The sequence below is a fragment of the Ictidomys tridecemlineatus genome, chromosome 9 (assembly GCF_052094955.1).
Source record: "Ictidomys tridecemlineatus isolate mIctTri1 chromosome 9, mIctTri1.hap1, whole genome shotgun sequence".
Lineage (NCBI taxonomy): Eukaryota > Metazoa > Chordata > Mammalia > Rodentia > Sciuridae > Ictidomys > Ictidomys tridecemlineatus.
Window position 1 is genome coordinate 28,169,843 of NC_135485.1, and position 27,948 is coordinate 28,197,790.

Genomic DNA, 27,948 nt, shown 5'->3' on the forward strand with positions numbered 1-27,948 from the left:
TACCACCTATCTGAAGGCACACCTTGAGCCAATGTGCTGTACAAGAAAGCTTTGTTCTGTTTCTAGGAATGATTAGTTTGTCTTTCTTTCCCTCCCATAAAATACATTGTTCCTCTAATCCTTGAAGAGAAAGTGAATTAAAGGATACATAAGTATTGTAAATGCCTTGACAGTTCTGTTCAGCGTAGCCTCTGAGGTGTGAGTTGTGATAATATAAGGCAAAGAAAATTCATGATGCTGAACCAAGACTCATTCAAGGAGAAAATTCAACTAATGTTAAGACACGAAGAGTTAAATTAAGACTCACAAACTGCAGACAATAAATCATGGTAATAGCAAACATTCACTTGATAGTATTTATATGCCAGGCAGTATTCTGCATTTTACATATAGGAATTTATATAACCTCATATCAGAATTAATGAGGTATAGGTATCATAATTATCTTTTACAGATAAACAGGCACACAGCCAGGATTTGAAGCCAAGCAGAGTGACTCTAAGGCTCATGGTCCTAACACCCAATATCTTTAAACATTACCTCTCTTGTTTGATATGAGCCCTTCTGACCTCACTACCTACCTTTGCCTGAACATGCAGGTCAGTATCATGAAAGTAAAGTACACGAGGCAGCCATCTATGAATGCATGTATACAACTTTCTAAAGGGTTGTCAGAGTTGAATCGGTACAAATCCAAGCTGCAAATCCCTGTAAACCAGGAACATAATAGAGATTCAGTGGCTCATTGTGATTTGGCTTGGATATTCCTAACAAGCCAGTTGCTGGTTGGGAATACCTTAATAGTACTACGTTCTGTGAATTCTAAATATTCATAAGCCCCATCACATTTAGAGAATTGGGAACAGTGGTGGGAGGGAGATCCAACTCAGTCTACTAAGTATCTTTTAGACACAAGTTTGACCTCCAGCAACAGAGGGAGAAGAGCTGACCAACGCCTAAAGAGACAGATGTCAGGACAAAAGAGCAAGCCAGACATTTAATCACAAACATCAAGTTTGTATTTGAAATTTTTTTCAAAAATTTCACAGATGACCAGAATGAACTAAAGAAGGTGATATGTCTGAAAATGAGTTGCAATGGGAAATAAAAAGACTTGAGGAAACATGTTGGCTTTTCAGCAGCATGCAGAAAAGGGCCTTTGAGACTAAAACCATGTAAAGAGAACAGGCCAATGTACAAAAAGTAAGGAAATGGTGTATCAGGGTTCTCTCAACAGACAAAGCTACAGGGGAGAGAGGAGTGGGGATTTCTTGGCAGCATTGGTGTACATGATCATGGCGGCTGAGAAGTTCCATGACAGGCTGCATGCTGGAGACCCTGGGTTGCCAATCACAAGGCTTGGTCCTTCTGTGAAGGTCTGGAGAACCCAGTGGGCTGCTGGTCTGATTCCTAGAATTCAAAAACCCAGGAGCCTAGAGTCTTTAACCATGGGCAAGAGGAGAGTACACTAAACTCTGGGAGAGGGAGGAACCAACTTAACTTTCTTGTTTTTGTTCTATTTGGGCCCCCAGCCCATTGGATGGTGTTCACCCCCACTTTATCCACTCAGATTTATGCCAGCTCCTCTGGAAAAACCCTCTCAGACATATACCCCAAAATAATGCTTTGCCAGTTCTCAAGGTATTCCTTATATTTCCAGTTAGGTTGATACCTAAAAGTAGCCATCACGTTAGGGATGATAAGTTGCAAGGTAGACAAACTCTAGAATTAACATAGTAAAAATTCAAGTCAGTGATACAGAGAATATACATGAAGTAGTTTCTTGGTATGCAGAAAGAAGTGAAGAATACAAGGGAAAATAGAGGACAAAGAATACAAATCCAACCCTAGGATTGCAGTTATTTCCATGGACAACAGAAAATCAGAAACAATAATTAGAGGGAGAAAAAAAATCTGGACAAATGATTTTTACCAGCAATAAAAACAATTCTACAAAATAGGGGAAATATATAGAAGCAAAATGAGGAATTAAAAGGTTTTTATCCATAGATACAGAAATAATAACAGCCACAACACTGATGCATAGCACTGACCAGGTGCTGTGTATCTGAGACCAACTTAATATGGGATTTATAAACATCATTAAGAAAACTTTAAAAATATTAAGTAGTATGTAAAACTCTGAGGAAGTTTCTAAAGATGAATGATACAGATTAGCAAATTACCATGCTTGCCTGTCACCGTCCTGGAGTTCTATGTTGCCTGATATTAGAGTCTTCTAAGTCCTTGTTATTGTACCACATAGACGATAAATTCTCAGGGATTTTGTCTTTGTCTTCTATGTCCAGTACCTAGAGTAAAAATTCGTATGTATTAATATCTGTGTACCTCATTGGACTGAGTGCAAAATTATTCAATTTCCAAAATACATTTTTGCGATATGAAATATATTTCCATCTAGCTAGCCTCTCAAACATGTCATTTTCTTCCTGTATAATACTTCCTGTTATTTCAGAATTTTTCTAATAGAAATACTTAAAGCAGCTTTTATAATCTTAACTATTTGCTAACCACTTTTTTTTTTAGGATACAAAGGCCAAACCTGAGGGCTAGTGCAAAAATAGTGACCACCCCAGCTTTGTTGTAGTTTAATCAGAGATGGAGCAGTTACAGTCTGGACTTGGTCACCGGCTTCCTCCTCTTTTTGTTGAAAGAGAAGAAGAAAAATGTTTTAAAAAATGAACCCCAATGTTTTGTATAGTAAAACACAGAAAAATAATAAAAATTCACTAGTAAGTGTTTGTGAAGACTTGCAAAATGTCAGTGTGGTTTTTAAAAAATCTTCACTGTCAAGCCAAAGTCACTACAAAAGCCAAGAAGGAAAAAATATATCATCAGAATAAGTTTTAACATTCTAGGTTAGAACATCATGTTTATAATAACAAATTTCTAATCCTGATTGTGGTTATGATGATTAAAAAATAAATACTGTCTGACTCTCTCTGCCCTTCATTCACCCTCAACCCACCCTCCTTAACTTATGGGCCTGGTTTTCTCCACACCCCTTTAGCAACCCCTTCATAAAGTTTAACTTGGAGAACTTTAAATGCTCTATCATTATGCTTTTCTATAATGAATAGTCATCTCTATGGACAGGTTTAAGTTCAATTTTCTTATGTAAGTTTTCTCAAAGAGAAAAGGGAAACAAACAAAAGCATAATTTCTGTGAGGCTCCTTGTTAAGGAGAAGCTCTGGTGTCAAACAGTTGCTATGGATTTAGGATGATTGTCCACTTTCCAGAAAGACAGAAACTGTTTTCCCATATAGCATTGGCCAATGCCAGCCAAATTCTAACCTGATTTTGCCAGAATCTTAGGACCATTTCTTGGACTGTTCTACAGTCACCTTTTTACTACTGGCTCTTGGATTTTGCCTTATTCCCCTCAATTTTTTTTTCTCTTTCATTTGAGTGACCTTTGAGTCAGAGGGACTTATAATTTGGTGACTCTTATAAAAGTGTTTATTTCAATACACCCCCCGTGTGCCCTCTCTAAATGTAATTTTATAAATAATAAAAATAAACTGTGCTTTCTCTGTAATGCTGGGCTCAACAACTGATTTCTTTTAAAACTGTGAAAAGAATTGGGCATTTTTGCTGAAATTCACAAAGACTTCTTTGTTGCCTTAAGGCTGCTTTGGGGGCAAACGTGTTTTTATAGTTGTACAATTAGAAACTATAAAACCAGTAGTTTGATTTCATTTGTTCTGAGGTTGTAAAGCCGACTACAATTCCAGATCACATTTTGTGACTCAACTTTCAGGTAAATTGTATAAAGGAAAGCTGAAGATGGGCAAGTGCTTAACTATCTGAACCCCTCTGGGCCTTCTACCCATACCTCATCCTTCCCCGAAACTAGTCTTTTATTCTAATTATCTAGATAATTACACTGAAAACCATGTGACGGTGTTTGTGAGTTTGTTTGGAATTTTGTTAAATTTAAGGTTCAGAACAGGAATGTCTTACAGGGTTTCATGGGAAGACTTGTGATGGGCAAGCTCATGTCATAAGTCCATTTGAGGAATAAGAACAGACACAGCAAACACAGCTGTGTTTCAGCGTTTTGAACCACTTAGTCCTTCTGTCTCAGTCTAGTTTTCTGTTGCTACATATTTAAAAATACCTGAGACCAAGGAACTTACAAAGAAGTCTATTTTGTTTGAGGTTCTGGAGTCCAGGAACTCCAAGGGAACAGCATTGGCACTGAGGACCACCTTCCCACGTCATACCATGGCGGAGGGTATCACATGACTGAGTAAGTGTGTCAACTCTGGTCTCTCTTCCTTCTCTTATAAAGACATCATGACATCTAATGTCATCATGGGGTCTCCATCTTCATGACCTCATCCAATACTAATTACCTACCACAGGCCCTGCCTCCAAATACCTTAACACATGAATTGGGGAATTAAAGTTTCCAACATATGGAATTTGAGGGACACATTCAAGCTACAGCACTTCCCAACAGCACTTCCCAAATGGATGGTACTGTCACCTCCATTTCACAAGACAAACCAAGGCACAGAGAGACAGAACAACTTGCTAGAATCATGCAGGAAGTGGAAGAGCCAGCATTCAAACCCTGAGTCTTAATTCTTGAATCCATTCACTGTGTGCCACGCATGTATGTTTCACAAAGCACATTTCATGTATTTTAGGAGTTGATCCTCAATCTTTTCAGGAAGTATAAGATTTTACTATTTTTGTTCATTCATATAAACTGAGGCCTATATGGAATCATGGAGCAGGACCAACTGTGGCCACACATTATTAGTAAATGATGACATCGTCCCACCCCAGGCCTGTTGACTGCAAGCCTGTGGTCGTCAGAGAGGTTTTGTTTTTGTTTTGACAAGGAACACTCCCATTAAGTAAAAGGTACCCACTCTTATAATATAGACTGTGGCATCACTGTCCTAACTGAAGCAGGGTGGATAGGGTACCTCGCCTTCTACGTGAAGTTGTTTCTAATCCATTCACAAGGTATTAGAATACAATGGGGAACTTTACCCATGACATCTTTCACAGAGATAAAGAATGGATTTGTTTTCCCCAGAAAGAACTGAGTGATACACCGGGAAAATTAGCACTGGAAAAGCCATAGATGACTAGAAACAGAAATAGCATGCAGGAAAAAAGCAAGCTTTTTAAAATTATTTATTCTAATTTGTTCTATGTGACAGCAGAATGCAATTCATTTCATATTACACATAGAGAGCACAATTTTTCAAGTCGCTGGTTGTACACAAAGTATTTTCACACCATTCGTTTCTTCATACATGTACTTATGATAATGCAAGCTTTTTTAGTTGGATAAATCAGAATTTGAACTTGGCTCTGCCACATATGGGCTAAGTACACTTTTCTCTGTTGTGCTCATCTCTAAAACAGGAGTAAAAAGTGATGGATTTTATTGACTCCTTCTAATGGGCCAAGGACTGAACATTCTCTCACTAAATCCTTAGAGCAAACCCAGGAGGTATAGGTAGGGTCTTCCCAATTTACAGGTGAAAATTTGAGACTCAGATTAGCTGAATTCCCCAAGATTGCTAGGCTAGAAAATTGCAGAGCTGGAATTCAAAACCACAACTTTTTGACAATTCAATTTGTGCCCTTAACCTCCATAGGATTGGGGGGATTATATTAGACAAAGCTCCTGATACGTTCCAGGAATGTAATAGTCATAGTCATTGAACTGTAGGTGTTATTTTGGGGAGACTGCATACTATTTAAGAGTATGGGGTATTGAATTGAGACTGGTGGGGTTCAGCTATCTGCTTTACTATTCACATAATGTGTGACCTTCAACGTGTGTTTTCTAAATCTCTCTGGGCTTCAGTTACTTCATTTATAAAAGGGGAATATTAGTATCTACTACACGGGTTTTGAGAAGTTCAATGGAGACCCCATGTTTTAATTGCCTAGCACAGGGCCCTGTCCATGGTAGGCATTAAATAAACACTAGCTATGGTTATTATTCAGAACTGCATGCTGGAGAGCCATAGACAAGAGACCAGAATGGCAGATTTTTGTAAGTAGCCTACATGATCTCATTTTGTTTCACTAAAACTTTTAAAGTTAGATGCTGCATTATCCTCAGTTTACAAATGACGTTTTGAGAGGTTGAGTTTTTTCCAAGCATTCAGTTTACAAATGACGTTTTGAGAGGTTGAGTTTTTTCCAAGCATTCATAGCCAGTAAATGATGGAGCTGGAATGTGAGCACAGGCAGATGGCCCTGGGACCTTCATCAACACTCTGCATCCATTCTAACAGACTAGTTTAAAAAAACACTCTCAAATTAAGCATTTGATGGAGCCCAGGCGTTTGGGGCTCACATATCAGCAAAGGCCCTTTTTTCCCCCCTGCTTAGATTCAAAGCCTGCTGAGAGGTGGTTGCAGGAATGGAGATGGAGATTAAAGTGTCACCTTTCTTATGATAAAGCTGTTGAAGAAAATGAGTTAGATCCAACACCAAGCAAAATTGTTAAATCTTTCAAGGGAGGGAATGATGCACTGCCCTGGCCCTCCCAATACCTCAGCCCTCCCCACACCCCACCCAGAGTAGCCTGAAGTATGCCCTGGGGACATGTGAGCTGTGCCAGCATGCCCTGCAGTAAGGCTGTCTTCAGAGAGAAGGGCCAACAGTGGCTCAGATGCCATCCTTTCTTCCACATCACCAGTTGGGTAAGTGACTTCCACTCCTGGGTGGAATGATTGCCAGTGGGGAGAAGCCAGAAGTGTTGCTCCGATGGGCTCCTTCCAAACACTCGGAGTGGAATATGGGAATCCCAGTTGACATGCCCAGATTAGTGTTCTCCACTTCACTGGATTCATCCATTAAGATTATGGGTTATCCAGGTGTGTGACTGCCTTCTTCAGGGGAGACTGACATCTGTCAGGATTGCCCTGCACTTCATGAGACCACTACTGTACCAACTACTGCTTCTCTGCAACATTCTCCCTAAACCACAGCCTGACAGAGTTCACTTTATCCCCAGAAAACTCCAAACAGGACAGAAATACACAATTACTAATACCATGGCTACTTGGTACTTAAATCTGAAATTCATCCAGATTCTATGTCCCACCCCACATCATGTGCAGCCAAGTTATCCAACACAGCCATTTAGAGTCCTGTGTGGGGTTAAATAACAGTATCCATTGCAATAATGAAATACTGAATCTGTAAACATTCTATATTTAAATACAAACCTCATCCCATTACTACACAGGGAGAAAATTAGAGTATAAAAATTAAGGTTCCCAAGAATAAAAGTACAGAGTAGTGAAGTCAAATTTCAAAATGATGGAAGTTGAAAAGAAAATGTTCTCACTAGCCTGAGATAAAATGTTTAAAGTTTCAAAATTGATTTTCCTCAGTTTCTAATTCTACTCATTCAGAGGCAGATGTTCTTTGTACCTTAGATGAATCTGAGCTGTCCTTGGGATGGGTGTTATTCACTGTCTCACAAATGAATTAGTCTCAATTTTAAAAAAGCTATAATTCTAATAATGCTGACTATGCACCCATGAAATTTGAAGAGAACCCCAGGCCCTGACGAATTTAGTCCAGGCACCCTCTGTTCCCCCAGATCCAGACTTGGTGCTGCTGAAAGCCATAGCAGATTGAAGAGGCAGCGAGAGGAGGAGTCGACAGGGGACGTCCTGACTTCACCTCGTCGCAGTGCCAGTTAGTCTGTGCATGCACTCCAGTGACTGTGACCTAGATTCACGTGGAGGGACACTCCCATCAGAAGATTAATTTGGCACTGGGTTGACCACATTAAGGAGGACCTTTCTGCCTAGGGGTGCTGTCTCCTGTCACAGGACAGGACGCTGAGCCATGTAAAAATGTATGTATGTGCAGGGGTGGCCTCAGAGGCCATATTCCACACTCCTCCTGCCTCTCCTCCCCTTGGAGCCCATGTTTCTGGCACTCCAGTGCTGCTTTGAGGAAAATTTTTCAGTAAATCCACAAATTTGTTCCAACTGGAGAACTTCCCTAAGATTCCTGAACTGAAAGTATTGCTGTCTCGGGAGCCTACTTAGAACCATGTCTCCTACCGTGTTCTCCTTAAAACCCTTTCTTTCCCTCAGCTTGTGACTGAATCCAATGCGAAGGCCCATTTCTGTGGGCAATCTTTTTGTGTAGGAGCAATCTTTTAGGAAAACTCAAGGGAATTTCTGACAATTAGAACTGATCCTTACCTTGATTTCTTCCCTTGACTGACATATGAGACCAGCTCTGTTAACTAGATTTGGGAGCCTTTTCTCCTCTTGAATTTGTAGCCACAATAATGGGTTCTGCAAGAAATGTCTTCACATTTCGTCATGTGTGTTCTCCCATGGTGAGAGAAGTTCCTGATACACCAGAGACTTCTCAAGCAAGTTGCCCATCTCTAATTGGAGCTTCCCACCTAAGGGATGTTCTACCCACAAATCAGTGTGGATCACAGACTTGAACTTGCTTCACGTCAGCCTGCCTGATCTAGATAATGCATCTCATCTCGTCTCTGCCTTCTCTTGGGAGTTCTGCTCTCAAATATTTCTCCAGCTAATCCCTGGGGACACAAGAAGCACCTGTATGCCACCTACACTGACTCCATCACTTGAAAACTCACCTAGAAATTTTTTGAGTATTTTACATCACTTTGGCCCATCCTTTCGTATCAAATCTGCCAACCTGTGTAACTCATATTTTCTACAGTGATTAAAGAATTGGAATCTAGGCCACTAATTATTCTTAACGTGGACTGAGAAGGTTGTTTTAAGTGCTGGCAAAACTCTTCTGGGTTCCAGTGCTTTCTAGGGAGTAATTCTAGGTTTTCTGAGACCACACATTCTGTCCTTAGGTTGGGTTTTACTGGGCTCAGGTCACCCTTTCTGAGCTAATGACCGTCTAAAGGCTTAGTTCTCTGATATCCCTTTTAGGAGAGAGTAGACTTAGACATGTCTCTTTTTGTTTCATTGCTATCTCTTCTGGCTTTCAAAGACTTCATGTCTCTCTCACTTGTCTTTTAAGATGTCAGCCTATACTTTTTGGTACTTTCTCACTTGTCTTCTAAGATGTCAGCCTTTTTGGAGATCTTTCTTTCCTTTAGTTTTTAATTACTTGCCTTCTTTCTTTCTACTGCTTCTGATATGATTGTCACACTGAAGCACACATTTCAAAGCCCTTGAGGTCCTCCATCATTCCCTCCTTCTCTCTAGTAACTGTTCTCTATCTCTGCCCAAGAAGATGGCACATTCTATTTATTATATTTATTACCATATCATTATTTATATTTAATATACAATCTTTCATAGATGTCTTTCAAGAGACATTGGGAAGCCATAGAATTATAAGAGATGAGGCATATTAATTCTCTCTTTTGACCCTGAAAGTAGTTCATAGATGCTGGGGCAGCCAAAATAATGCTGCCTCCCTGGGCCTGGCCCAGTAAATTAACGCTAGCACCTATTGATGTTCTGCAGTACACATCAAACTCAGAAAAATCTCCTTTTTTTGCAAGTCCTAACCAACAGGCAGAGCTGAAAAACTGGCCCAAAGTCATTGAGCTCCCTACTACTAAAAGGCCTCCATCCAAAAGCACAGGCTCCTCCTCTTGGCCTCCATTCTGACTATCTTCCAAGGCTAACAACTACACGCCTGCCTATATCTTCTTGCCTGTTTAAAAGTGACCACTCAACTGTGGATAAAATCATCTGCAGTCAGGGTTGGGAATTCCATGAGGCCCAGCTTTCCAAAGCCTGAAGCTTTCTCCTTGGCCACATCAGTCAAAATCCAACAGTAAGACTAAACTGCATGGCACAGTGTGAACACCTGCCACCTACCAACACGGCTCCCTGCTGATTCTGGAGTCTCACTGTCATGGAGCTTGGCCCTACTGAAAGGCTCTCTCCTCTTGGTCTCTCTATCTGAATTCCCAGCCTAGGAATTCGGGAATGTAAGAGGATCAGTTGAACTTTGTAATAAAAACAAGAGGAAGACAGTGGCAATTAAGAAACTTTATGAAGCTAACTGCTGTAAGTCTTTAATCTAATGGCTTTGCTAAAATTTCACACCTCTAGCTTACCTGTTCACAGTCAAACAGCCATAGGTCTCCAGCAAAGGATCCTGTCTCTGAAATTTGCTGCTCAGAAGAGCACAGAAGAATGTGTTTTCTCTGAAAACAAGTAGATACCAAAAGGAGATGCCCAGCTACATCACCAAAGCCTTGAGAGAGTCACTCCTCACCCCAGAAATCATTAAAGAAGAGCAAGTAATGAGGCATCACTTTGGGAGGCAGGGTAGTCCCTATACACAGAAACATGGAAAGCAGAAAGTTCTACCTTAACACTAAGAGAAGGGACATACCCACCAAGAAACCTTGAGCTGCATCTTGAGAACAAGGGTGGAAAACAAATGAGTTTGACACACTCCTATTAATTTGGAAATTAGTGGGGGGCATGGGGGGGAGAATTTCCAGTATTGTTAATATATTAACAATAATGATGACAGCTTCTAAGTGCTCACCGCATGCTTTAATTCCAGTGTGCCTGGCTGCAGGGTTGGAGCTCTTGGCTGCCTTACTATCTGGTATGGTCTAAAGCTGAGTCCTATAAAGAGATACTTAGTTTGGAGATTAAGTGAAGTTTTTTAAGTCTCTGAAAACCTGTACCTCTCACAGCCACTTGCCCCACCAAGGCGGTTGCCATGGAGATGTTGTCACATGTGGGCTCAAGAGGCTTTATTTCCTCTCTTGATGTTGGATATTTAGGGATTTTGTGAGATTTATCTACAGCACTTGTTCATCGTATGGAGTTTTGTTATTTCTGTATAAAGAAAGCTTTCCAAGGATTTCTGCAGCTTAACTGTGCTAATGTTGTCTAAAAGAATAAAAAAAAGCAATCCTAAGCATGTGTTGAAATAAACTGCAGTTCACAAAAAAACATGAATTCCAAGAGGAAAAAAAAATATACACACACACACACACACAAACACACACACACACACACACATACATATACATATAAAATATACATATATACCAACAGTAAATGCAATTCTTTGCAGCAAGGAAATTGGACATAGAAATGTAGCGTGGTTTCTGAAATACTGGCCTCCATTTCTACCCCACGTTCAAATGTTGGAGTATCGCAGGACTTGGCCCTGGTGTTTGCTGGGCTCTCTCTAGATATAGGCTCTCCAAAGGGATCTAATACACTAATCAGCACTCAGTACCATCTGCATGCTGATGCCACCTAAATATGGCCAAATACCTGTTCTAAACTCCCTAACTCCGCTTAGAGCTAGGTTATCCCACAAGTAACCCAAACTTCATATGTTCAGAGCAGAAATATTTATTTTCATCTTTATACCTGTGTTTCCCTACCCACCCCCATCTTTGCCAATTCAGCAAGTGTACCACCATTGGTTACATTATTCAAGCAAGAAACCAGGGCATTATCCTAAGTCAGCACCATCTAATAAAAATATAACATGAACCACGCAGGTCATTTGCGTTTTCTAGAGGTCACATTATAAAAATCAAAAACAGATGGGTTAATTTAATACTATATGTTACATAACCCCAAAATTGGCTATTTCTGCAACATAAAAATTTAGTTATTTTACTTTATTTATCTTTGGAACCTACAGTATATTTTAGATTTAGCAGCACAGCCTCATCTCATACTAGCCACGTTCCCACGTGGCTCTGTAGCCATGTGAAGCTAACAGCTACCATGAATCATGGAGAGTGCAGCCTTAGCTCACCTCTAATTCCTCAAATCATATCCACCAGCATCCCCGTTGTATCTGTCTCTTTAAATGATGGAAACCATCTGCTTGTCCATCCTTCCACCATTTTCCCCACCTTTCACTTCTACCACAGCCTTCCCCACTGATCCCCCAGCTCCTCTCAGTCCCTGTGCTTTGTTCCCTACCCAGCATCCTGAGGAACCATTTTTGAAATACTAATAACAAATATTTACTAAATGACTATGCATTAGGTTCTAGTCCTACCTCTGCTACTTACCAGCTGAGTGACTTCGGGCAAGTTGCTAAAGCAGTCTGGGCTTTATTTTCCTCATATGTAGAATGGTAACAAATAAGAGCATCTACCTAGGGATTTCTGTGAGGACTCATTTATTTAATATATATCAGTGATTTATTTAATGTATATATCACTACTTAGCCACTTAAGGAGAGGCACTTAACCACTGAGCCATATCCCCATCCTTTTTTATATTTTTATTTTGAGACAGAGTCTCTCTAAGTTGCTGAGGCTGGCCTCAAACTTTCAAACCTCCTGACTCAGCATCCCAAGCCAATGTTATTATAGACATGCACCACCGCACCATTATATTTTTTAAGTCATGCTGCAGGTTTGAATTTGGGGTACTGACCTTTTTGATTTTGACTCTGGTGTAATACAAAACATACATGACATAAAATTTTCCATTTTAATCATTGTACCATTTATTGGCATTAATTACATTCACACTATTTTGCAATATCACCCCCACCTATTTCAAAAACTTCTGTATCACCCCAAATAGAAACTCTGCACACACTAAACAATAACTCTCCATTTTTTCCCTGACTCTGGCCTCTAATATGAGTTACTTTTTTTAACTTGTGTGGTCTATATCTACTTGCAGAGAGTTAATAAATAAAATAATACTTAAGATAGTATTTGCTAATGCTAAGTGTTAGTGAAAATCTAGAGCCACACAGTGGGATGGAGGATAGGAACACCATTACTGATGATCAGTGTACCTAAGGAAGACATTTGCTCAAAGAGGGGGTTGTACTGAAGGAGGGAGCCCCCAAAAAGGCCCACCAGTTTCTTTACTGTTGAAGACCCCTTCCACAGTACCTTTTGTTTTGGGGGGGGGGGGTACTGGGCATTAAACTCAGGGGCACTTGATCACTGAGTCCTACATCCCCAGCCCTATTTTGTACTTTATTTAGAGACAAGATCTCACTGAGTTGCTTAGCACCTTGCTGTTACTGATTCTGACTTTGGACTCTGGACCCTCCTGTCTCAGCCTCCGGAGCTACTGGGATCTACAGGACCTCTTGCACTTTGAAACTAAAACCATTCCCAATGGAGCTCTGACCTCAGTCCACCCTACTATTAATTCTATTTTTTTTTTCTTTAAATGTCTGTACTTTAAAGCTCAGCTTCATGGACAGAAAAAAACTCCAGTGTGTTTCCAGTTCATATAGATTTATTATGTGTTAGTGTTGTGAACCTTGTATCTTTCACATTTTATCATAACTAGAAGCAGTGCCCAACTCATTTGGACTTCAATTCTGCCTCTGTTCTTGGGAACTTAGTGATTAGGTTTCAAATCCATCCCTCATTCCTCCCCTCTGACTCCACACTGCCAACGGCTGCTGTTCACTGAGGGCCTCTCCTGTGAGTGACCTTTCTGAGTCTCGGCATCCTCAGCTGGAAGGGAGACTTGTGCCTCCCTCATCGGGAAGGTGTCAAACGCCCCACTGTCTTACCTTCCCCGGTGTTAGCTCTGCTGTTCAGATAACTATAATTTTTCCAAAGGCCATACTCCTTTTTTTAATATAAAATAGATAAGTTTTTGTCTGGATATAAAAATCCACTTCAAGTAATATGCATGATCAGTTTTCCTTTGTTCTGCAGAGTTCAGAATCTAGACTGGCACTTTCTGTACTTCAAATGTGAGAGTTCCATCTAGTGGCCATGATGTAGGACATAGCCTGTGGCTGGGGCAGTGTCCCAACCTACGGGTCCTGAAAAGAAGTGTATAGAAAGAAAATAGCAGCGTGTATGTGAATTCCATAAATTTGGACCGTTACACCCCCTGAAAATATTTCATTGTTCATTCATGTTCATTCATGTGTACTTGGGCATGATATAAAATGTTCTTTCTGACAGTGGGCCACTTTTTAAACATTCCGAAAGTCACTGTTCTAAGGAACTTGGTTTATGGTAAGTCATGGTGCAGGTGGAGTTTAACCTGGGCCAAGCTTTGGAATTTCTTAAGGAACTTAAATAGATACTGCTGTTTTGTTCTCACTTGATACTGCTAGAGTCTCACTTGATAAGGGGTGTCACCTCAGTGTGATTTTTAAAGTCGGCTCGGGTGGTTCTCTGTGCACCTGAGGTTGAGTGACTGACTTATCTTATCCATCAAAACATAGGACCAACTGGGAATATAGCTCAGTTGGTAGAGTGCTTGTCTCTGGTTCTATCCCCACCACCATAAAAAATAGAAGGGAAAAAAAAAAAAAGCTTATGAGCCAGAAGAAGGGACCTTAGGGATGACAGTTAGTTCTCTGCGTCCTTGTGCATGAAAGGGCTAAGACCCAAAGGGTCAAATATCCAGCTGGTAATTAGTAGAGACTCTTCATGAAGGACTTTGGTATGGATATTTTTAAACCTGTCAGATGTTCAGAAAATATTTCTTTTTTTAAAAGTTCTTTTTTTAAAAAAGGTGGTGAGAAAAATGGAGAATATATAATGTTTAATCTGTTTCCCCAATCCAATTATAAATTGATATGTATTTCAATGAAATAATTTTGTGGAACTTATAAATTTTCATTTGCAGAGTATATAAATTAGATCCTGGTGTGTCAATATTACCAGGTTTTTTTTTTCCACAAACTTTCAGTTAGGGGGCATTTCCCACTGCCTTTCTAAGTAAATAATCTAATTTTTACCTTCTTATTTATTTATTTTGTGGTGCTAGGTATTGAACTCAGGGTCTTGTGCATACGAAGCAAGCACTCTACCAATTGAGCTACAGCCCCCATCCCTCCTTCTCATTTATTTTTCACCCAGAAACTATGTTTGTGGGTTGGTGCTGCCTTACCTCTTGCTAACTAGGACAGCACTTGTGACTTTCCATCAGAAGCTACACCCTGGACAGTGTGGTGGCGAAGTGTCTGGGTGCCACATTTAAGAAGTGTCTGGGTGCCACATTTAAGAACTCTTTTGTCTGCAGAGAGGGAAGACACAATGTTTTGGATAGAAAGACATAAGAAAATCAGAACAGCCAGAACACACAGTTGTCTCCCTTTATCCACAGTTTGGCTTTCCAGAGATTTTGGTTACCTATAATCATGGCAGTTGGAAAATATTAACATTCGTCCTGACCCTTTCAAGAAAGAGACCACATTCACTAACTTTTATTATAGTTTGTTCTATTTTATTGTTGTTAATCTCCGACTATGCCTAATTTATAAATTACACTTTATTTTAGGTATGAATGTACAGAATAAAAACATGGGGCTGGGGATGTGGCTCAAGTGGTAGCGCACCCGCCTGGCATGCGCGAGGCACTGGGTTCGATTCTCAACACCACATAAAAAATAAAAATAAAGATATTGTGTCCATCTAAAACTAAAAAATATTTTTAAAACATGCGGTATATACAGGATTTGGTACTATTCTTGGTTTCAGGCATGCACTGGGGACTTGGGACATATCCCTTGGGTAAGAATGCACTACTGGAAGCAGGTCTGTTGCATGTAAAGGTGCCCAGGGCCGGCTGGCAGGATAATCTGCATGTGCTGGAGCAGTGGGTGCCTTTGGGTCATGGAAGCCTTCAAGAAGCTGATTTTTGAGTGGGGAGAAATGGAAGGGTTTCGATATAAATGCTGGAAACAAAATTAATAATCATCTTGTTTCAATTAGAATTAAAACCTTTTGTAATGGAAAATGAGAATCTCTAGGAAGGAGTTTTGGTGGGTGGGAGAAAAGGAAGAGAGAAATGTTTTGTGAAAACCTATGAATGGGGGTGGTGGGTTTCTACTACTAGGAGTTCTCACTGATAGAAAGTCAGAGCCCAAAAGACCCTGGTGGCAAAGTGTCCCCTCAATGTCATTAGATGAGGAAGCTGAGAAGTGGCGATCTCACGGGGGCGGGGGGGGGGCCTTCATTCCCCTTTTGTCCTCCTTCCCTCCTGCCCTAGGGTCTTCCCTCAGCTATAAAAGGTGGCTTCAGACCTCACTGAATTTGAGAAACCATTAAGAGTCACAAGGTTCTGTGCGTATCTTCATCAGCTTAAAATGTTCACTTAATACATCAAAATATGAATCACTACAGGCAAAAACTACCTCTTTAAGTCCATATGCCCAAGAGTGTGCTACACAGGCCTGAGTCTGATAAGCTCCCATCAAAACTACAGAGCACAGATAACAAACCATAATCATTAAGCAGCTTAAGCCAGACCATTTAGATCAGGCCTGTTGACCTTTCAAGCCAAATACCTCTTTGTGGAGGGGCTGCTGTGGATGCTGTATTGGGCAGCAACTCTTGGCCTCTACCTACTAGGTATAGTGGCAGCCACTGTACCATGGCCCCAGGTTGTGACAACCCAAAGCTTCTCCTGAGGAGCAGCGTCCCCCCCGCCCCATGGGGAGCTATGGATGGAGACAGTGAAACAATGCTTTGGACCACAGCTAGTTAAGCTAGGACTCGGCAATTAGAAGTGAGGAGGTGGAGAGAAGCCAGCAGGGTCCCTTGGACAGCTTGAGCCTAGCTTTTGCTAATTGCTCCTGCAGCTCTGTGCTCAGCAGGACACTCCGTAAGGGACTCCTCCTCCGCAGTTGGCAAATTATTCACCAAGGCCTTGTCTCCACCAATCCAAGTTGTCTGACCCATCTAGAGCCTTAAATTTCCCTGAGCTGGTCTGGGTCTTGGTGAATTTCCAAGTACCAAGGAAATCTGTCTTCTGCCCTAGGATGTCTGTGAACCTGGGGACTCATCAGGATTCTCTTGACCCCAATCTCATTCTGCCAAAAAATCATTTGCAGCCATCCTCAAGTGAACAGCAGCCTGGGCGTAGGCGGGCATCGGGTCCCCTCTCTCAAAGCCTTGGCTGTGACCCAGGGAGCCCCAGGAAGTGAGAGGGAGCAGGCAGCCCGGGAGGCTAAGCCCAGAGTGCTGGGCACTTTTTCTTAAAAAACAAAGGCTCTGCTTTAGTCTAGCAAGAAACATCCGGAGAAAACTCTGACCTTGATTATAATCAAATAAAAGATGGGATTCAGAGAACACTGTCTTTCATGCTATGAATAATCATCATCTTGTTGGGCTTTTTACCATCCCATTTTTCTGTCGGAAATTATAAAAAAAAAAGAAGCAGTTTCCCCTCAAAGCAAAATTTTGGAAGAGGTTCTCCAGGAATGTCAGTTGTTTTTTTTGATTTTTTTAAAAATTTGCTTTATTTTTAAATTAAGACCTGTCACTATTTTCTGGGCTCTGTGTGGTCAGGAGAGGAGATGTCTGAATGTGTGATTCAAAAGTGGAGAAAATCCATAATCATTCAGTGTAAATATTAACCCAAAATTTTCCAGAGATGATAGTCCTGACATCTAAAAAAAAGTAAAAGTAATGCAAATACTGCCACAGACACTAGAACAGACCCTGCATCTCTTGGTAGGGACCACTACTTTAACCTTTCTTCAAAAATACAGTAGAGAGAGATTTCTATGCAGCAGCTAGCACTGTGCTGGCTTGAATTGGGTACTGCTGTCCTAATACCCTGTGTCTGCACTCTTCATGGCTCCTGTGGTAACACAGGCTTTATCAACTCCTCCTGTGGTTTTCCTTTATCCAACAGCCCACTCTCCTATCAGGACTCCTGCCCCTTAAGGCCCGAATCCATGCCTGGGCTGCTTGAATTGCAAGACTAAACCAAGAAAAATAACCCCTCACTTTGGTAAAGAACTGTGAAAAGTCCATCAAACATGAGTATTATTTCGTTCAGCCATTCTCTAAGAAAGGGAAAAGATGAAATGCGGAAGGCACACAGTGTGACTGTGGAAGCCTTTGATTCTAATCTGCCAATTATGGTATTGGCCAGTAAATTGACGGGACTAGAGACTATCGTGCTAAGTGAAATAAGCTAATCCCAAAAACCCAAAGGCCAAATGTTCTCTGATATGTGTACGCTACCCACACTAAGGGGATGGGGGGACAGAAATTCATTGGATTAGGAAAAGGGGAATGAAAGGAAGGGGGGATGTGAATAGGAAAGACAGTAGAATGAATCGGACATAACTGTCCTATACTCATATATGAATACAAACCACTATAACTCTACATCATGTTCAACCACAAGAATGGGATCCTAATGAGAATAAGTTTTTATTCTATGTATGTATAATATGTCAAAATACACTCTATTGTCATGTCTATCTAAAAAAGAACAAATAAAAATAAATTACAAATGAAAAAATAAACTATAAAAAATATTCTAATCTGCTTACATTCATGAAAAACACTGGCTCCATTCCTTCATGTAACCACACTAAGTACTTGAGTAAAGATAACACTTCATTGTTATCTATCAAGCATCTGTTTTCATTCAGAGATTCTCCCTTGTCAGCATCTCCATATGTATACATCTGTGTGACTTTCGTGTGACTAAACATGAAGTCTCAAGAGGGTGAAACCCAAGCATTTCGAGGGAGATAATAAAATCACTTAACACCAGGATGGCTCAGAACAGATGCTAGACATATATAGCAGAGTTATTGCTTCTTAGAAGATGAGAAACCAATTTTATGACAGTGCTCCCCAGAAATATACATTTAAGTACTTAGAAGAATAGTTATCAGTTAGGATAACAAAATGAGGGGTGGATTCCCCCCCATCTAATTAAAGGAAGGGCTACATATTAGAGCACATATGTGTTATGTGTGTTCGGAAGTCATCACAAGTTTATTTTTCTCTTTGACTTATCTGAAAGCTAGTCTAACCCTAGTTTATGAACTAGTGTTTGTAGTAGAGATACAGGCTTGTAAGTGGGAACTTGATGTCTGAACCTGATTGGATCCTTTACTCAGAACATTAGACAGACTGGCCCACATCTCTCTGTTGAAAGCCTTTACAACATGTGTGATAAGTCGGGGCAATGGTGGCACTTGGAAAACTCAGATGAGGCTGTCTTTAAATGTGTGTAATCAGCATACTGAAAAAGCTGTACTCAATTGAGAAAACATGAGGAAAAAATTGTTTTTTTTAAATATTTTGGGGTTTTATGACTGCCTATAAACATGCTTTGCTGAATTCCTTCCCTATCCCGGAAGCTCTCGGACAGGTTTTATCAAGTCCCACTTTTAAGTGTCCAGGCCGGTCGGTCAGGGCATCCATCCCATATCCAGTCTAAAGAGTTCCCTCCCCTTGGTTCAGGTTCTCAAATCTGCCAGTAAATGGGACCTAGTCGGTCCTTGCTCTTCATTTACCCCACTTCTAGGCTTCTGGCCTTCAAAATTCCACTTCTGGGTCCTGTTGGTCAATCAAAGGATGGGGGAAATAAGAAAAAGGAGAAAAAAAAAAAGTAACTTATCCAACCCCGCCTGCCATCTTGAACTCCAGCATGTCTGGTGAAAAGTACTGGCTCTTCCATGGAACTCTTTGTGAGGAGGCCCTCGGTGGGGATCTCTGTTTGGCATAGTGATGTCATTTGATTGTCCTCTTGGGACTCCCACCCAATTCCACTTTTACCCCTGCAGTTCACCTCATTTCCTTTTACTGGTGGAGTCCCCACCCTGGCCAGCAATCCTCTTGGTCAAAGAGACCCATCACGGTGACTCGAGCCTGGCTGTTTGTCTAATGAAATAAGTAATCGTGGCAAAGGGGTCCTTCCCCTCCCAGGCCAGTCTCTGGAAGCACTGGCTGCCCTGTGCTCACGTTGCCATCACCAGTGGCCCTCCTCAGCTTGTTCCCTTCACCGTTCTCTAGGACAGAAGCAGGAACCAGTCTCCAGATTTGCAGATCTTTCAGAGCTCCTGGGGCACATCTTGGGTCTCAAGAAATCTCTTAAGTGTGTTCCACTCACCAGCGTTCACTTGAGAGGATTCTATGAGTTTCTTTAGCACAACAGGTAGTAAAATGTGGCCTTCCCAATCTCTACAGGTAGATCTACCTTCCCGTAATGGGGTGGGGATAGGAGAAGAACCACTCAATCTGGAAAGAGCAAGGCAACTCCTCCAAATACCCCCAGTGAATCCCTTCCACTTCCCAGTCTCCTTTACACTGGGTGTGGGTGTCCGAGACAAGAGTCTCAAGAACAGGGTGGCCACTTTTTATTTAGCGCAGGAGTTGGGTCTAGAAGCTCCTATTTACCACGATTCAAGACTATCAATTTCCTTTATTTGTGTTTCAGTGAAGATTCTGAGGTCCCAGGAAGAGCCCTTGCGATGGTTAACTTTATGCTTTAAACCGAGTAAACCAAAGTACACAGACATTTGATCAAATAATAATCTAGGTGTTACCATAAAGGTATTTTTAGATCAGATTAACATTTAAATCGGGTGACTTTGAGTAAAGCACACTACCTTTTGTAATGAGAGTGGGCCTCATCCAATCAATTGAAGTCCTCCAGGAAGAAGGAATTCTGCCTTCAGATGTGTTCCAACTTGATGTACAACATCAACTTTTCCTTGGGTTTCCTGCCTACCAGCCTGCCCTGCAGATTTTGGATTTGCTAGCCCACACAACTCCACAGTGATCTGAACCAATTCCTTTAGGAAAAAAATTAGATTTAAAAAGATTAATGCGCATATCCTATTCTGTTTCTCTGGAGGACACTGACTAATGCAGCCCTATTTAACATTCCACATAATTCTACAAAGACTCATGCCTAACTTGTTTTGCTCACTGTAGGAACCATTGTTTACCTCTGATAGTCCTTGAATGCCATCCACTGGGGGAAAAATTCTGTTTATCAGTACCTGGAATAGTTCTTTAGCTCAGTACTCGATGGATAAATCAGAAGGACTGCATGAGAGTCACAGCACATACGGTGAAATGAGAATTTTATACAGCCACATACACTATCCATCTGATTGTGATCTGAGTTTCCAAACTGTCCTTCCAAAAATAGGAAACTCAATCTATCGTGGTCAACTCCAGATTTCCTCTGTGTCACCTAGACTCTGTGTTTTCTTGTGGGCTTGAATTGTACTTGCCAGAAAAAGTTCACTGTGAGCACAGAGTATTTTCATTAGATGTTGTTCAAAGAAATTGCATTTCTTCAGCACCCTTTGCCAAATGCTTGCCCTTAGCAACTGGTTGCCTGGGAACAGTCCCCAGCGCATGTACTGCATCTCTCTGTTGCTCTCCCTCCATTGCCTCTGGGTTCTGCAAAGGCCACACTGTGGTTGTAGAAGGGTTTTATCGTGAACATCATTTAATAGAAGCATATCTTCTAAATTAATTCCAAATTGAAAACAGATCTCCAGTTGCCCAGAAACATGGACCTGTGATTGAAGCACATCACTTAATTTTATAATTGAGTGTGTTGCACAGTTTGAACATCACAGTTTCTAATTAAAATAGCTAACATTTACTAAATGCTTGCTGTGGGCCAGGCCTTCTTCAAAGCATTAACTAATCCTCCCAACTCTTGAGAGGTTGGTACTATCACAAAGCCATTTTACTGATGAGACCAAGAGGCCTAAGAGAGGTTAAAATTACTCATCCATGCCAAATGTAGTGGCCCATGCCTGTAATCCCAGCAGCTTGAGAGACTGAGACGGAGGATGGGGAGTTCAAAGCTAGCCTTAGCAAAAGCAAAGCACTAAACAATTCAGTGATATCCTGTCTCTAAATAAAATACAAAATATAGCTGGGTAATCCCCAGAACAGGAGGAAAAAAAAATATTACTCATCCAGAGCCACGTGCCAGTTGGGCAGGGGCAGGTTTCCGATCCCAGGAGTCTGGTTTTAAAGCCCTTTGTTCTTTACCACAAAAAGAATATCTTGCCTGAAGATCAGTTTTGTCTTTATAAATAGATGCTTACATACTTTGCAAATCTTATAACTATATAGATTTGTTTTATATAACCGTAGCTACACCAAAGAGACTTGACAGGAACTTATGTGAAAAGAAATTTTTTGGTTTGGGAAGGGGGTTGTTTGTTTTTGTTGTGTTTACATTAAAGGAGATTTAAGAGAAATGGTGGGCTAAGATATAAGGAGCTAGAGAGAAAATACTACAGCAGAAATGCATTCAAGGGAAGTGCCCAGGTTTGAATAGAAAATTTGCAAGGTTTCTTGGCTACCAGGACAAAAAGAGGAACATAGTCAAGTTGTTCATATCTTTCTTCATATGATAAAAAGGAAGCAGGGCATTTTACTGAGAAAGGTGCAAACTTGCACAGAATCAGAAACTCTTGGGGTGGGGCCCAGAGATCAGGGCTGTGCCCAGCTGTCTAGTGGTTCTGGTGCAGACTTAGGTTTGAGCATGGTGCTCCACGTTTGCCATTCTCATGTTTCCAGATGCTTCTTTTCTGTCTCTCATAGCATCTAAGTCAATCAGTAGCAGGTAACCAGCTAAGCCAGACTGTAGACTCTGTATCCCCAAACATCTCAAAACTTGAAGCTTCAGCAGCCTTGGAAATGGAATGAATCTAAGCAGATACACAGGGTAAATTGCTTCTTGTAAAACCCCTTATTAGTTTGCCTTCCCACCCACTCTAATATTCCTCCAAATGGGTTACTGTCTGTCCTGTATGTCTTAAATAATGAAGAAGCCCAGAGCTAACAGCTCAATTTCCTAGCAGTCTTCCCACTGGGAAAATAAAGAGAAATTACCTTTCTGGGTTGTATGTTGGGCTATCAAGCTCATTCTGCAGATTTTCCCATTTGCCTGTGGCTATTAACAAAACTGCAGTGGGGAGGAATTGCCCATCCATACTCAAAAATTGGAGTGGTGGCATTTATGTCCTCCCTTGAATGACACAGAGTCCCTGGTCATCATCAATTTACTTAGAAGGACCATTTTTTAAATAAAATTATTCCTAACTCTTGCCAAGGTTTAGAAAGCCAGCCTAAGAATTCTCAAACACTTGATTTCAACTTTGTGACTAATTTCCTTGTGTACCTGCTCTTGACATGTGGCTGACAAATGGGTGTTTTATGGAAGCCATAGCAGAGTGTTTGGCTTTTATTGTGACTAATAATGCATCGTAAACAAAATGGAATGTACATGTGTTTTAACCTCAGTCCATTTGCATTCCTTGAGATGAGGATTGGAAAAAACCAGATAGCCTTTCCCTAAAGAACAATAGTTTTAATTTTTTTGTTGTTGTTGTTATGGGTCTTACAATTCTACTTCAAAGTGGACTTAAATCGGCTTCACTGGGCAAGCAGGAGCCTGAAGGGTTCAGTGTATATTGTCATTAATTGATGTTGTGTGGTCATCTTGTACCGGACACTGATATTTGCCAACCAGAACAAGTGAGGAGGATGCTCATATTTAAAAAAAGATATGTAGTGTCAATAAACTACTCATTAAATAGAGACCACACCTCCTGGAACAGCCCAGAATATCTATTTCATGTACTTCCTATTTCAGTTATCCAGTCCCTGAACTTATCTGCTCTCTATCCCCCTTGGCCAGTGTCTTAGCCCATTTTGTGTTGCTAACAGAAAACCTAATGCTGGGTAGTGTAGAATGAAAAGAGGTTTATTTGGCACCAAATTCTGGTGGCTGGAAAGCCTGAACAGTACTGTGCCCACCTCTGAGGAGGAGCTAGTGACTCATCACCACATAGCAGAGAAGCAGAGGGGATGTGTCGCGGGCATAGAGGCCAGACACATGGGGCAACCTTCCTTTATAAGACTCACTCTCAGAGTAGCTAATCCAGTCCCATGAGACCTAACCCACTCCTGTGAGAGATGGGCACTCATCCTTCTGAGAGTGTTGCCCCCAGGACCCCAAACACCCCCTAAATACCCCAACATCCCTTAGCACCATTACTTTGGGGATCAAACCTCAGCATGCGTTTGGGTTAGAACAAACCCCGTGTTTGCACCACAGCAGCTAGAGATCTCATTTCCCTCTTTATTGAGCAACAGAGGACATCTGCCAAGAAAGCTCTGGCTGCTCCTACTCATCTTCATTTCAGGAAATCTCCTCACCTCCATTTATCCCTGTTGGCCAGCCATCTCCACAATAGGAGTCTCTCTCCAAAGATACCACCTGAGCCTCAAATGCCCCCCAGATCTTCTCCACCAGTTACCCCTTTGTCTCTTGTACTTTCCATACAGTCCTGTCCCCTCGCATCTCCGCAAGGTTTACGAATTCACACTCTGTGTCCCATCTGTCGCTCTCGTTCCCTGTCCATTTGACACCCCCAGGTTGAGAACTTCATCTTCTCTCACCAGTCTCTCCTTCTATCACTTCTTTCTTCCTAGAATTCTACGCCAGAGTCGTCTTGGTAAAAGACATGTCAAAAACTCAGGGGTATCCAAAAAGAATTAGAAAAAAAATTTCTGAGTCTCAAGGTCCTCCACGTCCACCTTGAGGCCGTGAACTTTCTTTCCCAGAATGACTACCCGTGCACGCTTCTCTGGTTCTTTGAGCATTGCACTCACCTTCAGACCTCTGAATTTCTGCTCTTACCATTTCTCCATCTGCAGCATCCTCTCTCCGCTTATTGAAACCCTCATCCTCAAATGAAACTGTCCCCCTTGCTTCAGTTCAAATCAATGGCACCCACCTCTGTGTACCCATCTTACACTTCTATGGTAGTGCCGCCTTCCATGGTGATGAGTTGTCTGTGCCTGAGATCAGGCATGGTGTCCTTTTCATTTTTTTTAAGTCTTTCCCAGTGCCAAACATGGTAATTAACCAAAATTAGATGTTGAAGCACTGAATTAAAGTGTGTGCTATTAACCAAATGGATAATCAGGGAGGTGCTATGAGGAACAAAAGAAGGTTAGCTCATTTCCATTAGACATCTTCTTCTGCAGTATTACTTCAGTGCAATGTAATCATCTACATCCAGAATTCTTAACTGTTGATTTAAATTCTCATCAGATAGTCTCATGAAGGAGCCTTTTGTGTGTGTCAAGTAGAAAGATCAGACTGGGATTAGAAATTCTAAATTACAGCCCTGGCTCCTCCCCACAAAGCCACCTGCATGGGTCTCATATCACTTAACCTTTTAGGAAAACTCAGTTTCCTCATCTCTAAAGGGAATTGTCATACTATATTCTTCCTAAGCGTTCTACCAAGGTCAGGCTATTGCTGTTTTTACCATCACCATTATTTTACAACAACTTTTATTATATAAAATCTGCTACTTATTGAGCTTGATAAATCCTATTTCGTAATAATTACATAGCAAAGTGCACAGTACTTTGACGACCATGAGAACCACTTAATGGTTAGAGGTCCCAATTTACAGAATTAACCCTCTAGGTGAAAGAGGTAGACAGTTCACATCTTCCTATTATTGCCAAGAATAAAATCTACTGGAACAAAGATACTGCGAAGATTGCCCAGCCCACAGCTTGCCACTCCCATGAGCCACCCTTCTTTCACCCAACAGATATTTTTGAGACCTTCATATGTGCCTGGTACACATGAGAATATTTGTGAGCAAGACAGACAAGAACCCTGCATTCTTGAAACTTGCAATAGAGGAGAAACTTAATGAATAAGAAAACACATTTTAGAAAGGTCATCTTAGCTTGATGGGTCAGGGTATTATAATAGATCCTTGAAGGCTAATTTAGCTCAGGTGGACAGGTAGAGGCCGGCTAAGGGGTAACATCTGGCTAAAAGTCAAATTCATTAAAGCAAACACACATGCAAATACCTAAGGGCACCAAACAAGCTATCAACTCTAACAGGACCTTGATGGTCCTTTTATAGGAGGAAATGGAATCCTAGGAGTCGGGTCTAGTTTTCCCAGTGGAAAGGGTTTATATAAAGTTGGAGCAACTTAAAACACAGTTGAAAGCTAAGATCCCCTCTAGAGTGGGCCGAGAAGACATAGCTCACCTTAGATGCAGAGAGGGGCCACTCTGCACTCATTTCTCCAATACACACACCTGGGATGGGTTCATATTTGTGAGTACTCTTATGGTCAGAGACAGCTGTTTTTATGGCCTGTGGCATAACCAAGATGGACTTCAAGTTGTGTACAATTTGCAGATCTCTAAACACCTTTTAATACCATTAAGGAATAGGGAAGCTAGGAAGCATGGCACTGTTAATAGCCCTAATCAAACTTTGATTCCCAAACTCTAGTACTTCCTTTCCAGTAGCAATTGGCATTTTGTAGTTGATCAAGCCATAGTAACAGAGCTGTAGAATGAAGTCCAAATTCCTCAGCCAATCCCTATTCTCGTGCCAGCCTTCCCTTAAATGGATAAATTGGGACGGGCTATAAAGGACCTTTTCGATGGAGACAGCAGCCAAGTAAATGCTCATAGTTATAAATGTGGAGGGTGCTTTTGAGAGACAACTAGAAGCCTGGCAATCATAACATAATAGAGCTTTTATTTTTACAACATAAATAGCACTGGGTCTGGGAACATAACTCAGTGGTAGAGTGCTCGCCTAGCATGCGTGAAGCCCTGGGTTCAATCTCAGCACTGAAGAAAAAAAACAGAGTTAAATATTAACTGCACTAACTGAGCATTTCCCATGATGTTGAGTTCGGTGCTGTTATTCCCAAGATTGAGAAAGTTGACATGGTCCCCAAATAAGCAATAGCAGGAGCTAAAAGGCTGGAAATGATTAGCAAGTGCAGAATGAATCTACTAGAAAATCATTCTCTTACAATCCCAAAGAAAGTGACTGGTCTAGACAGCAGTCACCAGTGGATGGTAAAACCACTGGCTGAAACACACCTAAGTCTATAGCAATGGTTGGTCTCGAATGTCACTAACCTTGGGTCCCAGGGTCTTGGGTACCTCATGATTAACACAGTAGGAAAGGACATTACACCTGTGAAGTCTTCTTGCCTACACATATTAAACATGAATATAGTCAAAGCTTTCAATCTAGCACCAGTTTATAAGAAGCAGGGGGCCTAATTGAAGAAGGTGAGAAGCAATGTGAGTGTAGGATATTCAATAGCAGAGGTACCCCATCAGGGCCCCAGAGGGCTTCTTAAATCACTGGGCCTCATTCCCAAAGCCCGTGCTTACTAAGACCTCAGAAGAAAATTGACATTTGTACCAAATTCCCAGGAAGCACTTCAAGGGAACACACTTTGAAAACCACTGCTTACCTGGCTAATCAGTAACATGAGAGGGAGAGGGGATGTGACAGAATAACACGAATTTAAAACACACACAAACCTGATGCAGTGCATGGACTATGCGTCTTAATTCAAAGCAACTGAAAAAGAAATTTTTGAAGCAACTGGGGAAATATATATATGTTGACTGGATGAGGGATTAAATTAAGAGATTACAATCCATTCTGTTAATTGTAGTTACATCGTGACACTATCATGAAATATATTTTTAAGTTAGAAATTCAAAGTATTTTGTTACCACCAAAGTGACAATATTCCTAAAGATGATGGATTAAAAAAGGGGGTTATCAAAATACTGATAATTGTTGAAATTGGCAGTATATGGGGATTGTTATGCTAGTCTCTCTGTTTGGGGATATATTTGGAAATTTTCATAAGAATTTTAAAGATAATCACTGCCTGCACTGGACAGCCTCTTCTTACATGGGATGACACCCTCCTTCATCTGAAGATCAACCTGCCAGTCGCCTCAGCCAGCCCTTCAAAAAAGAAAAACCCAACACTCAGAAATAAGCCAAGACACATTACCTTTAGACTCCAGAAGTAGCTGTAACAATGTGGATTTTGGCAGACTCGGCATCCAGCTCCGCCAAGGATGGTGGTGCGTCTGCTTCTCATCCCACAGCTGATCTCCTGAAGGAGGACTCTAGAGCCAGCAGGAAAAATGACAATTCGAAGCTGGACAAACAGAAAATGAAAAAAAAAAAAAATATGTAACAGAATTGGATCAGCCCATTGTGCGATACTTGGCCTTTATGAAGCATTTATGTGTCGGTTACCATTCTGATTCTCTTATTTATATTAATGCTATGAATCCACAGGGTAACCGTCTGAGCTTGGCACTGTTGTAATCTGCACTTAACAGATGAGAGCACTGGATCGTGCAG

General features: G+C 41.1%; 1 protein-coding gene and 1 long non-coding RNA gene across 3 annotated transcripts in view; one reads left to right on the forward strand and one right to left on the reverse strand.

Annotated features, from left to right (window-relative positions):
• Nwd2 (NACHT and WD repeat domain containing 2) overlaps positions 1–27,948 on the forward strand; it is a 152,078-nt gene that overhangs the window by 89,322 nt on the left and 34,808 nt on the right. The window lies entirely within an intron of this gene.
• LOC144366646 (uncharacterized) lies at positions 994–27,943 on the reverse strand. The gene is made up of 4 exons (XR_013425749.1): positions 27,841–27,943; positions 27,590–27,739; positions 2,187–2,312; positions 994–1,410 (listed from the first exon to the last, which is right to left on the reverse strand). It is a non-coding gene; the product is annotated as an uncharacterized LOC144366646 (long non-coding RNA).